We start from the raw sequence: 15,949 nt of genomic DNA, 5'->3' as shown, positions 1-15,949 counted from the left end.
TAATCGTAACCATGTCTTTTCTCTCAGTGTAGCCTATCAACGAACGTAATGTCGAGCGTAAAAACGTCTTTTTGTTTAACAAAAAGACAGTTTTTTCCAGGGGGTAATTTTCAGTATCTCGCATATTAAATAAAAAGATGCTTCCGGAAACGCTCGAATGTTCGCAAAGCATCGCAAAGGCGGGGAAGGGGCAGTTAGATTGGAATCCAAATCGTGCTTCGCGAGGACGCATGCACATGATAGGTTCGCCGTCGAAGGAGCGAGAGAAAAAAAGGAAGCTGTGTGGAAAACGGAGACGACAGTTACGTACGTATGTACGTAAGCCAGACAGCGAGCGAGAGATAAACAACGCGGACGAGGCAGAGGGGTGGGGGAGGGGGAGGGCGGGGGGGTCCCATACGCGCTCGTCTCCGCGGTCTACACAACCGGGCCGGCCGGCTCCGGGGAGAGACTGTGGCGGAGTGCGGCGGTCGGAGTGGGGGCGGGGGAGTAACCGAACGGGAACCGAACGCGAGGCAGTGCACGCGCAGCCGTCGAGACGCGCGCATCTCGTGTGTGCGTGCCTCGTATCCGATACTCGGGGTAGCCGGAGGAGAGGGAGAAGCCCGCGAAACCGAGATCAACACACGGGCACTGCAGCGCGTTCGGGTCCCGCGGTCGCATCCACTGATATAATCGAGGAGGTCGCAGCTCTCTCGAATTACCGGCGCAGCACGCGACACGATCAATCTCAAGCGACACGAGTGTCCAACGGTTTTTTTACGTTTCAATTTGACGCTCTCTCTCTCACTCGGAGTGCTGAATGTCATGAGTGTCTGGCCGGCGCGGCCGGAGCCTCGAAGGGAACCTTTGGTCGGCTTAGGAGAAGAAGGAGAGTACACGAAACCACGCACGTTTCTTCTCTCGAGTGGAAATTCCGTTGTCCGTAGTGTCACGTGATTTCCCGGAATACTCGCGACTCGCGTGAAGTGCGCCGCCAGTGAGACTGGTACGTCCGACCGTGGTGTGAAGCTAGTGAGAGCCGTCCGCCCGGAGAAACGCATTATCATCGGCGAGACGCCGAGAGGGAACAGGGTGGAACGATGATCTCGGTGCTTTCATTAAGGACCCGAGACACTTTCGTGCCGTCGATCTCCTTTGGCCCGCGATTGTATCGCGTCGCACGCGCTACTTTCGCGGCGCGTTGAAAAAAAGTGCACCGGGCGAGCGTGCGTGTCCTCCGCCGAATTCTCGCGTCGACCGCGTAACGGATTTCGGACTCGCGCGAATTGACGATAACGCGTGTGCGTGTGCGCGTGTGTGTTTCTTCAAGCTTGCCTCCTTCGGCGACGAGCGGCGCGTACCGCGGGTCAAAGTGCGCGTGGGGTGGTCGAGGACCTACGCGTGATCGTCCGTGAGCTGCGCGTTCGCCCCGTCGATTTCGACGGCGACGTCGGGCGTTATTTTGGCGCGAAATCGGCCGCCCGAGATTCGAATTCCCGCCGCGTTCGGGCGCGCTCCGATTAATATTCCCGTATACGCGGAATAATCCGCGAATCACGCGAATTCTCGTCCAAGTGTGTAGAGAGCGGCCGCGAGTGACTCGTCAGCGATGTGTCGGCGTGGGACGAGGGCGCCGCGGATGGAGGAGGAGGATCTAACGATCGATCATGTGGCGTCTCGTCGTTGCCTCGGACGCAGTTAAGCTGCTCCTCTTCTGCTACGTCGAATCCGCGAGTTTCGGTGAGTTCAAGAAATGTTCTCTTTCTATTTTGTTTTTTTTTCAATCCTGGAGTGCTACTGCGAGCGAATTTTCATCTGATTGACCACCTAATTCAAGTGTAGTAGATTTTGTTATTAAAATTTTGATAGCTTAAAATAACATTTATTATATTTTGTTTACATTAAAATAGCGACAGTTTATTTATTCGAAGATTTGGCATTAAAGTACTTATTACATTTTTGTTATCTGAAAAATTTTAATATTACTACAATAAGAGGTAGTAGCAAAAAAATAAACTATAAGACGTATTGATTATCGATTTATAAAAATAGAATGTTGTAAACACGACTTATATATTATGTGTACTTCATTTAAAGTATAAATATTTCTACAATGAAAATGAATGTAATATATTCTTAATGTAAGAAAATTAATGTATGAGTAGCACTCTAAGGTCAATTTCTGATTTAATATCTGCTGTGTAAAATTTTACATGTGCGTTTAAATGCTACATTCGATAGATATCGAACATTCTGATATGGAAATAAATGCATCTTTTTTTTATCTAATGTAACGATTATTTAAATTTGATAAAATTACTTTAATATTGTGTTACATAATCGATTTTAGTTATATTATTATCCATTTTTTCATTTTATGTCGATATTAAAATCATTGTGTGTCTATTTTTTTTTTAATAAGTCTTGAAATACTTGATTAAATTGTAGTGGATAACAATTATATATACAAAGTTGCTATTATTACTATAATTGCAAAATTGTAATATTCGGATTTATGCAATTTATGATATTTGCCGTGTAAATAGATATCGTGCAAATAAAATAGATATTCCTAGATATTAATAATACATATATGCAAATGGCAGATATTATATATTCCAATTTTCTATATTTTTGTTGTTACTCTATATTTTGTTGTACAATTAAACAAATTAAACTTTTATTTAATATTTATTATTCAAAATATAATACTGATTGAAAGGAGAAATAATTCATGTGAACAAAAAGTAACGTGCACAAGTGTTTTTCGTCTCATATCTTTCTATAGAAAAAAATCATATTTGTAAAAAAATATTTAATTTAGGCTTTATGACGTAGTAGCTTGTAATACATATCATTTTACTGGTATTCGCCATCATCATCAGCATTATAACCTGAGATGAGTCTCTTTTTTGAATTATGCTTACCATTTCTGGTCCATTGAATCTTCTATATTGCTCCGCTATATGCACCCTATATATCTCTTTCGTCACCAGTATTTCCAGAGTTTCCGTATAATGATATTCCAGGTGAACAGATTCATGTCATGTTTCCTAAGTCGTTTGTTTTTCCTTCTGTCGTCGCTATGAAAACCGTCCAATTACCTTTCCTTTGGGTTTTCCAACAGTTGGATTTTTATTTGGATTTTTATGTATTAATCCAACGTCTAACTCTCCTTCTTTCTCCGGGTTTGGGGATCAGCGGGGAGATCTATTCGTGACGAAATTCCCGGGAGTTATTTTTTACTACTTCGGCAGATAATCATTTAATAACGACAATGAAATTGACGAAAAATTAAATACATGATCTCGATTTACCGCGATGAGCCTAATCGCGGATGTGGTCGTAAAATGTAGCGTTCACGAGGTAGAAAACAGTGTATCTGGCTACTCGACGAAAAGATCGTTATAGGGTGGTGCAGCTTCCGTGAAAGGTTGGAGAACGCGACATGATTCCGTTGAAGAAGACCACCTCGTCAAGTAGGCGCTTAAACGTCAACATCTTGAAGAGCCCAGTCAGCCTCGCTACGAGTGCATCGGTGGAGTGCGGCACTGCCGCCGCCGCTTCGTCCTCTCGTGACGGTCTCGGTTTTCCTCTCTTCTTGCTCTCCCTTTGCCCTTCTCTGAGAGAGTAGCGCGGCAAGAATTAATGCGCGGTATAACGAGGAATTCATATCAACGGAATATTTCCAGCCGTTCTATTAATTGCGCCTCCATTTCCGCTCCACCGATCGCGTTCGTGATGTACGCGAAATTTATTCGAACTGAAGTTGTTTACCTCGCACAGATTGTATTTCCAGCCAGATAATTTGGGGCATAATAGTACAATCGAAAGCGAGGTGGACGATCGTATCGTTTTTTTTTTTTGGAGAAAAGTAATTTTTTTTTTGTAAATTACGTCGGTGTGAAAAAAAACGCAGAAATTGTTTTACCGTAGGTAATTTCGCTGTGGTTTTCGTTCGAAGCAATATCGGTTATCAAAGTAATTTGTTGTGAAACATATTTCACGCTAGGAATGCTTTCATGGTGAGAAAATTATTTTTAACTATTTATATGTATATCAAAATTTTTTATAAATTAAATTTATAAAAATTCTATTGTCCCCACAAAAAATTGTCGGGAAAAGATAGACAATAAATGTATTTGAAACAAAATGTTTAATGAAAAATATGTTTGAAGCAGTATAATTTATTTGTGTGCGAAGTATATATTTGAAGTATTATAACTTGTATTGCAATTTTTTTTCTCAAAGTTACATTATTATGTAGGAAATATTGTGTGATAACTTACGGTAAATTATATTAGAGCAGATAGCTTAAAGCGAAATATATTTAAAACTATACTTAACAAGAATATTCGTGGCTCGTGGCTTTTATATCCCATTTCAAAATATATTTAGTTACACTGCATAATCAAGAGAGTTAGTTTAATACCACTAAAATATACCACGAACACAATTTGTAACAAACTATGTTGGCCGTAATGTAATCTATTATAAGGTACCATATCGTACGTAATATTCCGCGTAACGCAATATATCACACAGATCATGCTATTGGAGCAAGATAGCAATGCGGAATATGTGTGAAACAATATCTAATTACGAACAACATTTGCGATAGACTGGATTAGTTCATTTCAAAGTATATTGCTCGCGGCGTGTAACGTACAGCAAAATATATTCATACCTATGTAACTTAGCGCAATGCACATGGGTTTATCACGGGCAATATTCGGCGCAATGTGACTTATCTATACATATTGCGAAATGGCTTATTGAAGATTGCGCTCGAAACTGCTATCGACTGTGCGGAGCGTACTGGCAATTAGTTATTTTATCGCGGAATACATTTGAAGCAACGCACGGCGACGGCGCGGCGGTCGATAGACAAATGATAGGAAATGTACGCAGGTGACAGAAAGGGCGATGAGAAAGTCGGGATAAGGGACGGGCAAAATCACGGAGCAGAGGAAAACTGGAGAAAATTGAAGAGGTCGCATCGTTGATGAGTGCGCTGAACCAGGCTCTTCAGATCTAGGGGAGGGTCCTACTCTAATTTCAGCGAGACGTTTCTCCGCACGCTTCTCTCCCCATTTTCGCGGTCTTCGTTTTAGAGAGGCCGTGTGTTGAAAGCGAGACTGTGTGTCACGCAAGTGTATGGGAGAGAGGCGCAAGAAAGAGCAGAGACGAATCACTTGTCCTCGAAGAAGTTCCAGCCGTCGAATGCGATGAGAGGTTCCTCCAAGGCGGAGGTGACGGAAAACAGAGGACGGTCTTCTTGTCCGCCGACTTTCCACCTCGCTGAGAAATTTTCCAATTGAGCGTCTAACCTCGGGCCGGGTTAATGTTTAACCACCGTTTACAATGGACGCTTTTAAGAAACGTTGCTCGCGTCTAAAAAAACTTGGCCGAGATGCACCGCCTAAAAAATGCAGTACGTTACTTAAGCCGCTTGCACTTAAGTAATATTTTCCACCGTCTAAGAACCAACTTTATATGGTATATTTTGCAAGAAGTGCCTTTGTGCGAGCAGTGAAATATAATGTATAAACTTTTATCTTGAAACGAATATATATTTTTAAAACTAGAACGAAAAAAGATAATATAATTGTTTAAATAAAAAAATTTTAAAGAGGGCATTAAATATATAAATTTAGATGAAGACTGTATAACAATGTTAATATAAACGAATAATTGGGGGTTCAGATTTTTAAGCTTTTTTCTTAATTCCATGTAAACCTATTACATATACTAAAAAATAGTTGAATTTTTTATTAGGTAAGGCAATAAAAATATAAACAAGTGTATCGTGATAATTTATCACAAAATTTTATTAATGTTCTCCAGATATTAGCAGCCTATATTTTTTGTAGTTTTTAAAATAAAGATTAATATTATATACTTTTTTTTTATATTTTATTTTTATATTTGATATACATAAAGCCAGTATTGTATATACAGGCGTGCTAACATATTTGCAAGTGCAACGTGCAACTTAATGAAATTTTGTTAAAGGTAATTACACAATACCAAAAATTCATGTAGAATACAAATCTATCGTTCGCGAAATTATATCGCCATCAAATAATTGATTATCACGATTATACGTAATACCATGAAAACAATCTGTGACTCTTCTATTTCTTATTATTCTTATTAGCGAAATTAATTTTATTAGGTGTAAGAATCAATGTTATTATTTTACGATATTTACATATTTACTATAATATTTACCATAATTAGCGGTGTAAAATTTGCGGATTACAAACCTCACAGCGACCGAAAGAGGACCGGAAATGCGTATAGAGGGTGGCGTAGCGTTTCATTTTGAACGAGGAGCATTCTCCACGGCCGGCTGGTTCGATCTAAACAGGCAATATTACCTATTGACTTTGGCTCGTATGGCTGGCCGATGGTTGACTAAGCCGGATACGAATTTCAAGGGAATTTGTCTATATGCGGTTTACCTTATGTCAATTTTAATTCGAAGTTCTATTGTCAAATAACTAATGTTTTGAAATATTAGAATAAAATTATACATATCGTGAAAAAAATACTTAGAAAAAAATAGTATTGGAAATTTGGCAATTAAAATTAATTATAGGAAAATGTTAAAAAATCTAAAGAAAAATTAGAGAAGAAAGATTTAAAATGTTCTGATTATTGAATTATTGAATTATTATTTTTTTTCTCTGAAATGGCTTCTAGATTATATAATCAATATAACTAATATTATTGCACAATATTTGATAATGTTATTGATTTATGTAATGTTATTGATTGTCTGGAGCTACATTGAGGATTTGTACATTATATCGTGCAATTTGTTTTTATTAAAACTTGGTTTGCTCGGTGATCAGATGTTAACATTTGTCATAAATATTTTGTCAAATGTAATCGCTACATTTCTGATGATAATTATATAAGGCCAGATATTCAAGTATCATAATACATCATAATACAATAGAGAACATTTTGTATATTTATTAAAACCATCTTCGTAAAAAATTTTGTGTTGAATTTTATCTATATTGTCATTAAATTTTAAACCTATCATGTAATAATTATTTTTAACTGGAACGATGTAGATGCTTTTTTATGTTCCATGCTCATTTTCAAGATATTATATGATTAAAAGTAACCATTCAAATAAATTTCATTAATCAACGTTAATTCTGATAACATTATCTACTAACGCTAAAAATAAATGTTAAGCGTTATAAATTAGCAATTGGCATTGGAATTTACATTGAATTTTACATTGAGTTTACATTGAATTTTAAAGAATATCATAGAATTATATTTGAATGTCCACAAAAGGTCACTTTACATCTAGACGATCAACAATATTGTGCAACAATATTAAACGTCCAAGAATTCTACTTAATGGTTTTTTAAATTTATTTATAATTATTATTTCTAAAATATTCCTCGAGATTTCTCATCCTCAGACTATTTCAAGGTGCACATTCAAGATAGAGTCTTCTGGTTTTCAGTGGATGATTATTTTATCAGAAATTTTTGTCAAAGTGTGATCTCGACATGTTCATTCCGACAGCTGTCTGATTTGTGCCGCGTCTGGTGCATCTCCAGCATGTCGTACGACCTATTCAGCTTCACATTGGGTTCATGGACGGCTCTGACCGCGAGTGTGCAGATTTCTTTGCGTTTTGCTCGTCCTATGAATATCATCTTTGCATCTTATACTCCCTTTGATCTCTTAATGCATCTTTGCTAAGAGACATTTTACGGTGTTTCATCTTCCTTTTTTTCGCATAAAATCCAATTTTCTAATGGTTCGCATGATTATAACGAGTTTCTGTCTCTAAAATATTGATTTTATTTGAATAAATTATTTTACTGAATATACGCTGTTTTATCACGGTTATTATTTTTCACTCTCTATCATGCAAATTTGTTCTGTTCGATTATTTGTTGTTTGGTGGATTTGTTATTGCGACGGAAATAATGTTATATCATGTGTTTCCCTTTTGGCGAAAGTATTTTCCTATAATAATAAAATATGCTGCCATATGTACACGTCAAAAATAATATTACTATTTATGTCTTATATCGTTATTTTTTGTAATATCACATTTCAGTAATGTAATGCTTATCCGGTTTCAATTACATTTCATACAGTACATTCACATAACATCATGACTGCGTGAAATTACATGAAAGGAATACAAAGTGTTACTGTGGAAAATTAAAAACTTTTACATTTTCTTTATTCATTCATATTTAAAGTTAGAAATGTGATACACAGTGTGGTATTTTAAAATTTAGTGCTAATCCATTGTAATATTTGAATATTAAACAATATGTTTGTCATATTATATTTGTAAGATTGCCAAAAATAGGCATTTTTAGTAGTATGTTCTTAACGGAAGATGAGGAAATGTATTAATTATATATTAGAGATGGAACTAATGGAACGGTTTACCTCTCCATATTTAATGTGATTTTAAATACGAAAAAGTTTAATGGGCTAACAACTCTTTCTTTGGGATAATGTAATTTGTGAACGGCATTGTATATTCTCGTATCTCCATAATGAAAAGTCAAATATCGATAGATCATCGGAGAGTACGCGGCACGTCGACGGTATGCCATCCGTCATATTATTGGTTTACCGGTGTGTATATTTTTTTACATGTTCTAATTATATCCGTCGCGCTCGACCCTACATACGGTCAATCCGGATTTTGGTCGGTAGACGGGCGAAATAACTCGAATCATATTACACATGCGTTAATATGCCGCGTAACGCACTGACCCATGCCGAAACGAGCAACGAATAATAAACGAACAAATCGATAATGAAACGCTTGCATGCGAGATGCAAGGCGAGTCGATTTTTTTTCTCCCCAACAAACGAGTTATTCGTCATTCAGTATTCGGTTTCCAATTCTCTCACCGCAAGATCCAGTCATATTTGAGAGATCTCTGCTCTTTATTACAGATTGTTAGTGTAAAATCTTATCTGAAAAAAGGAAAGAATTTGGAAATTAACAAACCCGTTGGAAATTAATCCAATAAGGTCATTTTATTGAAAAATTAAGGTATTTAAAATAAGTTTATAAAATAAATGAGACACCTAATAGATGAAATTTTATTTTGTAGTATTAACGACTGAGTTTTATTTATTAATAAATTAAATAAGAAAAATTTATTATTATATAATGAATTAAGTAAAATTTACAATTTTAATATTTATTTCTAATATTAAATTTTTAAAACGTTAAATTATTTTGTAAAGGATATTAATCATGATATTTTCTATGACAGAAGAGAAGATTACAATATGAAACCTCGTCATCGCGAAATTTGAAAAAGTGCATTTGCCTCCAGTTTAGTTGTTCAATTTCATTGGTCTGCAGGAAGTTGCTGCGAAAATCCTGGCGATATATATTGGCCTCTCGCAAACTTGTGTCTCTTATATCTTCGATAATTATTCATTTTCCTGCGCGTAATTTGGTTTGATTTAATTGCAAACGATGGATCGTCCGTCGCGTTTGCAAGGTTTGCCCGATTCTCCTCTTGCACTCCTCCCTGCATCTCTCTCTCTCTCTTTCTCTCTCTCTATCAGCAACGACCCTTCGTGGATTTCCCAGACTGGTTCAATATAAACTGCAATTTAATTGCCAAGCTGGCCAATAAACCATGCTTCCTCCGTAATTTCGCGGCCGAGGACTGCTCATTGCAAAATCAAGGATGCACGATCAAATTCGGCAGCGATCGTAATTAAGACATTTTTCCATCTTATTCCTGTCTTGTTTTACTTCCTTGTTTTTATCAGAGACTGCATGTTTTTAATCGGTACACGATATTTTTAATTCTTGATGCTCATTATTAAAGTCATTAATTGCAATTAAATATATTGCCCACATAATAATTTAAATATCAAGTTTTGCATGATATCATTATTTAAAAATTATATGTTTTTCCACATAACAAAGATTTTCCATAGCAGATTTCGTCACTCTTTGTAATTATTTATGAAAAGACTTATTGTTTACCAATCATTATTTGTGTGCATTTTCTGATTCCGCCATCACGCGTATTGCATGCGCTAATTGGCAACGTGAAATTAACGTGGCTTAAATTAAATTTGTATTTTAAATGTTATTTTATCCGTTAATTTATACATTTCCTTCATAATTATTTAAGTCACAACATAAAGAAAGAAATGTGGTTCCTCGAAAGGATCCCACCGCGATTTTCGGCGTCGTATATTAACCATTGGAAGCGATTATTAGCCGAGGCTCGAAATTCTGCGAGCAAACGAGCAAGCGAGCGAATGAACGAACAAGCGAATGAACGAACGAACGAGTACTACCCCGTTTATCCGACGACGACGGTAATTACTGAGCCACGCGAGGCCGCCTCGCGTCATTAAATTAATCTACCGCCATCGATATCGCCCGGCCGTGGCAAAATCCGTGGCCTTATGACGATAAATACGCAGTCGCACCGACCGAGCCGTATTTCACTCGCGGCTCGCGATTTGTCACCTTTTATGCGTCTTTTATGTCCCGACCTGTTTCTCAAACACTCGTTTCTATGCTCGTCTATCGCGATTCTTACCTACGTACTGAGAATACGCGTGTTGCGTATTCGTTATATTGTTGTCTGCTGCTGCACGCTGTAATACACGCGTGCCTATAAGGCAGAAACTGACGCTTTTACAGCTACCTAGTAGGCATAGACAGTGTCATGGGATATCGGGTGTCGTTCGATCGAGCGTTGTTGAGAGGGATTCCAAAGGGTGGTATTGTGTCCCGGGAAGAGGTAGAAATTCACCTCGGATTGGAACTACAGAGGAATTTCTCTGTTTGAAATATTGTCGACATTACACGCTACTGCATTAACATCTGGTACGTTTGTTAAGAAAATCTTTACCGCATCTTTTTCACTAATTAATCTTCTTTTAAATTAACACAATTTATACGTATTGCGCACAGAAAAAAGAATTTTTTTTTTCTGAAAATGTACATACTTTCGAAATACACAATATAAACAGCGTTAAATTGTCAAAACTTATCGAAGAAATTTTTACTCCTGTTTTTTTGTGCTGATTTTATTGTAATATTAAAATAAGTATAATATTGCCGAAATTAAAGGTAGAATATTTGTTTTATTTTGATATTAATTTTTTCTATTTTGCGTTTAGTATGTGTATCTGCAAATTTAAAAAGTCATGGGTATATAATATTGTAACATTTTAGAGGTAGATAATTAACTTAATTAAGAATTGTTGTTATTTGGGAATTGCAAAACATATTTGTAAATAAGAATGTGGTGGAAGGGGGTTTTTAAAATTGATATTTCATGTTGTATAATGAGTGTATATAAATATTCCTAGCAAGGAAAAATTTTTTTAATACACGTTATGTGCTTTAAATTGCGGAATCCTATCGTAATTTTAAATGATTTTACTTTCTACTATTACATTAATTTTCTCGGAGAAAAGCGAATGAGAATAAAACACTTATATTCATAAAATATTCAGATTGTAAAGAGAGTTTAATGAGAAAATCTGTTCAATCGTTTATTTCGATTATCGTTTCTAACTTAAAGAATCAGGAAGAATTCCTGCAATTTCTTGCTATTGCACGTTTATACGTCAGTAGCGTGATGAATGAATCGAGTGAATAAGAACACTTCCGTGGAAACTCTCTCTTTAATAAGACTATTTAAACGAAGATTTTGTGTTCCTAGCTTAAACCGGGGCTCTGCGATAAGAAATGATCGTACTGAAAAAGAGATGCCTTCACAATCCATATATTTAATAACGTGATAATAATCCATTATTATCCATTTGATAATAATTTATTATTTTCTATGTATGAGCTGACATTGAAAATATCGCATCTTTTGAAAAAATTTTGCAATGTATTATAAAATAATTATTTATAAATTATCATTTGTAGCATTAAAATTGTATTATTAATTGATTCAATTTTCTTTATCCAATTTGATTAATGGACGTGTTCTCACTGACGGATTTTAAGTAAGATGAAGTCAAATCTGCATCGTATGATACTTGAAATGCCCGTCGCATTATTCTTGAAAGCTCACAGCTCTCTCGAGAGACGCACGTCTCCTGCGGCGCGCGTGTATTCATCGTGTAATTAACGTCTCGTAATTATAGGCGCGCGCGAGAGAGAAAGAGAGAGAGATAGAGAAGTCGGACGTTCATGCGAACGCATTCTCGCTTCTCGATCGTGGACTTACGAGCTTTCACGAGGTCGCTTCGTGTGAATGAGGAACTCTCAAGAGGGTGTTATGTGCATTATGAACCTCTCATCTGAGAGCCGGGGTTTACGAGTTGCTCATCGGTCGAGACCTGGCTCGTTCTTAGATTTTCTTTGAGCGGTCAGTTCTCCCTTTCTCTCTCATTCTTTTGTTCTTTTTTCTTTCTCTCTCTCTCTCTCTCTCTCTCTCTCTCTCTCTCTCTCTTGTTCTCAATTTTCTTTCCTTTTGTTTCTTTTTTTCTTTCGGACACTTCTATTCACGCGCGCGCGTTTACGTTCGTTTAATTCGACGGCTGCTTACGACTCAGTTAATCATGTATTTTGCGTGGTGCCGCGGGAACGTCTTTAAGTCACCATCACGCCGAGAATTATCCGCGTTCGTGGGAAAACCGATAGAGACGATCCTCCCTTCTATATTTATCCTTCTTTCTCTCTCATTCGGGACACCACTTCGGCATTGACGAATGGAGGTGGTTGACCTCCCGGTTCTTTAAGAGACGCGCTAGCCACTCTTTCTCCCTCCCCCTCTCTCTCTCTCTCTCTCTCCACCTGACGCCCGGCAATGAAGCTGTACGGCGATTCTTCACTGCCGAAGATAGGCCGGCTCGCGAGTGCGCTCAGGTGTCAATGGGATTAATGTTGCTCGATTAATGGGACGGTTCGCCGTAGGTGGTACGGAGGAACCCCGGCTCAGTTGATAGGAAAGTGTTAGCCGTAAATATAGTCTTTCCCGTTTCTCAGATAATTATTGCGAAGCTCGTTTAACTTTATCAAGATAATTACAATCGAACCGTCTCCATTCTCTCGTTATAAGCGTGGGAAAAACATCGTGATTTCCGATCCATCATAAAAGATAGCTGTCAGCTATCTTTCCTACATCACCGCTTACTGTCGATCAATTCTTTGACTAGAACGGTTATATTAGGCTAATGTAGCAATTCAATGATGGAACAGAACTATATACGAGCCAAACGCTGGAGGGAAGTGAAACAATAATGGTTCATCGCGCGCGTAGTACGTTAACGCGGAATAATGCGGAAAGTTAGCTCGGACTGATCGACACCGACGTTGTACCCGGCGCTTCTTCCCCTCACCACCGGTCTTGTGGTCAGACGGATGAACGGAAGTTATGTGTTTGGATCGCTTCACGTAACACGCGTGGCAAACGAACTGTTGCGAGCGATGAGGGAATCATTAGTTAGGTCGATAGGTCCTTTGCTGAGTCATAAAGATAGTGCAATCCACTGTCCCATTGTCCATTTTAACAGTTGCTCGTTATCACTGTGCCCAACTGTCTAGACGATATGATAGAAGTAGTTTTTCTTATGGAATATAGCGGAAACGCTATTATTTTTCTTATACAAAGAGAAGAAATCTGAATATAACATTGTTTAAGGATGTTTCGCACTTATAATAATTTCTGCAAAGTATTAAAATTGGAAATGTGTACATATTTATGCTTTAAATATTACTTTCAAATGCAATATAAAACAATCTATAATTTTTAAATAATTATTTTATTATTATGAAAATATGCAATTCTTAATTTATATGCTCCATTATAATTGCATATGCTTTGAAAGCGTGACTACAAATGACTACGTTCCATTCAAACTTTTGTGTAATTAATATTAAAAAATTGAGCAATAAATTTCTTTTTTTTCCGTTAAATGTGAATAATTTTTAACGAACAGAAAATTTTCTAGAGTTGCAGTCGGTGTTTCGCTCATTGAAAGTTTGAATCACTCGCCATTCATCAAACTTGCACAAAGCTTAATGAAGCGAGGTACAATATAGCGGGAACTATGTTATTAACACTTGTTGGATTATTCCTTTTATTTTCATTTTTCCAATATTCGGAGCTTTTATGTGGGCCCGGCTTGAATTCGGTTTCCGCGAATGCACGTGCATCTATGGAAAAATTTATGTTGCCCCGTTTATTCGCACTTTTATTATCGCGACATTGTTGATTAAAGCAATCCTTTTAATTGCGCTTTTATACGCATTTATATATCGATATGTGCATATCATATATTGATCATTGGTTCGAGATAAATAAAATATTAGCGACGCAATTGTGTGAAATCCTGAAATTAAAGTCCGTTATCAAAATCTCCACTCGACGCGAATCGCATTCGATGCGAATTCCCATGCAAGAATTAATTCATTAATCTCTAGTGTTAATTCGTGAATTCCATGCCTGCGTCAACGTCGTTCTACCCTTGCTGACCGACCAAATTTCTCTTCCGGGCTCTCCGACTGTGTTCGTCCTTTCTTCTTCCCCGGTTCATTAATTACGACGAATTCCTGCTGCTTAACAAAACACTTTTTACTTTTGTCAGACTCCGAGTACGCATCGAATAGACACGAGTCGCCATTCGGTTGTGAAATTGGTCACGTGGCTGGAAATGTTTTGTGAGCATGTAGCCAAAGTGGTAGGGAGGGAGGTAGGGAGAGAAAGAAAAAGAAGGCATCGATCCGGGTAAGGGGATGCGCCATTTCGATCGAACCCGATTTGTTACGTAAGCGAGTATGCCCGGTGTTTCGCGAGAAAATCGTGTTTATCACACCGTGAAAATCCTTGTCACGTGCAGGCACGGAAGACATATCTAAGTTTGCAACTGCAATCGCTCCTACTGCAATTCGTGCAATGTCCGCACGCATTTCAATTTCGTTTATGATCCCGTCGTGTCCGTGCTCAATGAATGCAGCGCTGTTCATCCGAAGCGTTCCCAAGACGATAGATACAGTTTGCTGTATCACATAATTGAAGCTGTAAAGTTGAACGATTTATGCAAAGCTGATGTTTCATTTTAAAAATTTCGATACAATTACTAGAGATCCGATTTTTTCCTTTAAAGACAGCTCTATTGTCGATACATTTTAAAAAGGATTTAAAACTGTATGTAAAAGAATATGAATTATGATGTACACTAACGTTCTGCTTTTATGAAAATTAATAATATTTTAATAAAAAACAATTTGAGAGAGAGCACATTTATATTCAATTTAATTACTTAATTTTCTACTGACTGCTTTTGACTGATTTTACTTTAATTTAATGATATTTTTTTTAATTATAAAGTAACAAGGAATTTAGAGTGAAATCAGTTGATAAAAATATTTATATAAATAATAATTTTTAAAATTTCTATTTTTTCAACGATTAAAAACAACGTATTTTAGCATTCCACACTCATTTTCCATTTATTTTTATAAGTTCATAAATGCAAATAAACTACACAGATCACAAATTTACTGATATAATTCTATACCTGCGCGCGGAAAATGAACGTTGCAAATTTGCAACACTCGCCCCGAGGGTTAATTTAAAATTCTAAAGTTTTTAAAGTTTTTAAAGAAAATACAAGTTTCATAGGGAAAAAGCACCATTAACATCACATCTATCAATCGTCCATCATTCCTAGTCGTTAATCGATAATCTTTCGCAGGAATTTACAGTCGAACACGTGACAAGACTATCTCAATGCATAGGACACATAAATGCAATTGTAAGCCTGTCGGACATAATCGCATAATAATTTCATCGACGGAAAGGCGAGAAAAATGTTCGAAACAGTCTCGCGATTTTGTTCGCGATCTCCGACGAGTATCGATCCTCGACGAGATGGCCGGCATGGTTACTTCCGGTCGGCGGCCAGATTTCACGGCGAATTAAAAATTTCGCATCCTGCCGGGGGCGCGCT

At 37.2% G+C, this 15,949-nt stretch overlaps 1 protein-coding gene across 3 annotated transcripts in view; it reads left to right on the top strand.

The window, feature by feature from the left end:
• The first annotated feature begins 484 nt into the window (after nt 1–484).
• Nucleotides 485–15,949, top strand: part of LOC105839103 — a 354,738-nt gene continuing 339,273 nt past the window's right edge. For 2 of the 3 annotated variants that reach the window (XM_028192516.2, XM_028192517.2), the window contains exon 1: nt 487–1,722. The gene's annotated coding sequence lies outside the window, so the exon portion shown is untranslated. Of the gene's footprint in view, nt 1,723–15,949 lie in introns of all 3 variants that reach the window. The other variant, XM_028192518.2, reaches the window with a different exon arrangement.

Source organism: Monomorium pharaonis, chromosome 5 (assembly GCF_013373865.1).
Source record: "Monomorium pharaonis isolate MP-MQ-018 chromosome 5, ASM1337386v2, whole genome shotgun sequence".
Lineage (NCBI taxonomy): Eukaryota > Metazoa > Arthropoda > Insecta > Hymenoptera > Formicidae > Monomorium > Monomorium pharaonis.
Note: the sequence above shows the minus strand (reverse complement) of the source record. Positions and strands in the feature narration are given on the sequence as shown.